Below are 1792 nucleotides of genomic sequence, written 5' to 3' on the forward strand. Positions count from 1 at the left end.
CGAGGACAAAACTTGAATATTATGAACTTAAAGAAAGACCTTTTTTCCCCCAAACGGCAATAGAACATTTGCATCATGTTTAATGCCACCGATTCTAGCTAGCGTTCTCCTGACCAATCTTTCTTTGTTTTTCCCCTGTACATCCACCAGGTGTTGACAGTGTTGCCCAGTGGAAAGAGGTTCCATAGCTGTTATGTATATACCCGTCTGTGTCAAAAAGACAATGGATAAAAGAGTAAAGCAATCAGGAGATGGGATGGGTGGGGAGGTGCAGGAGAGGCTGGGTGAGAGATAAACACGCTGCTCCATCTCCTGTGTAAACCAAGGCCAGTGCTTTCGTCTGTTTTTCTGTATCTTCCTCCTCTTCCTCCTCAGCTTCCTGTCCACCTGCTCCAAAGCCCCTCCCCTTCTCCACCAGTGCCCGGCCCCGCCCCCTCTTTCCCCTCCCCCGTCCCTACTGTGAATGCTTCTCGTGCTGTTCTCGCGGGCTGTGTCACATGACCTGGCGTCTGCGCAGTGGGAACTGCATGCCAGGGCTGCGCAGTCCTGTTTATTATGAATAGACTTTGACATCTGAGCATTTGCCATTCCTTCACTGTGTATTCTGTTGAAAATATGCAGAAAACAGCGTCCTATGTAATTGTCAATGTTTTTTTTTTAATTTTTTGTTTTTGTTTTTTTTTTGTTTTTTATTCAAAGATAATAAAAAAATATAAGAGGAAACCGCAGGGAAAAGGGTGTTGCAGTAATGTTAACACTACATTTAGACAGCCGAGCCGTGTGCATGATGCTGGCCATTTCAATGTCCATGTTTAATAAATGGTGCACAGTGTTTTTCTAAAGGAGGCTTCTCCTGTCCTTTGAAACCCACGTTGTGTTCAGGGCAGACCGATTGACCGCGTGAAACATTTCAGTGAGTTGTGTGGATGTGAAGTGTCGTCTACGTCCGGCAGTTTCAGGCGAGACTGGTCACTGTGGGTGCTACACATTGGTGGGTGAGGTGGGTTCCCCCTGACTGTAAAGCAGTCGGAAAGGTGCTATATAAATGCAAGGATATTATTATTATTATTATTATTATTATTATGAACACCTCTTCATTAAGCTACAAGTCCTTTCCAGTACCCATCTATCAGTGTTTCATTTCTGGAGTACCTCTGCAAGCAGGAATACCTCTGTGCGTTTCCTTTGCAGACGTGAGCGGTTGTGATGATCCCACGCTGCTGTTGAATGGTTCTGCTGTCTGCAGCGTGGTCTCCGGAGTAAAGTCCAGTAACTCCGTCCCTTACTGTACTGGGCTTCGCTATATAGAACTGGGTGGAGCATGGCGCTAACGTTCCATGGCTAACACAGTTCATACCTTTGTTCAAAGTGGGATTCTAGTGATTAAAAAAGGCTGGCTTGCACTCTGCTACATCATTGAAATTATGGCAAAATTAAGATTAAGGTGTTCTTCCTGTTTCCCCAGTTTTGTTTTTTTTTTTTCTTGGGGGGGTGCGGGGGGGGGTGTTGTTCGAGAATAAGGGGGCCTGTGCTTTACCCTTGAAGTTGAGGATACTTACCCCTGCCACCACTGCTTATGTGATTAGCAGATGGCAGGAGCCCTGGAGTTGTGGGTCGGATCCATTTCAATCCAGGAGATTAACCAGAATTCATTTAATTAATTTCGGGGGGGAAAAATCTCATAGCAATATTGGCCACTTTTTTTTTTTGCAACCAATGAACTGAATTCTCATTCATTTCCCGGACTGGCTGACGTGAAATGGAATTGATGTCGGATGTCGGTGGTAAGTTT

The sequence above is a fragment of the Anguilla rostrata genome, chromosome 18, assembly GCF_018555375.3.
Source record: "Anguilla rostrata isolate EN2019 chromosome 18, ASM1855537v3, whole genome shotgun sequence".
Taxonomy (NCBI): Eukaryota; Metazoa; Chordata; class Actinopteri; order Anguilliformes; family Anguillidae; genus Anguilla; species Anguilla rostrata.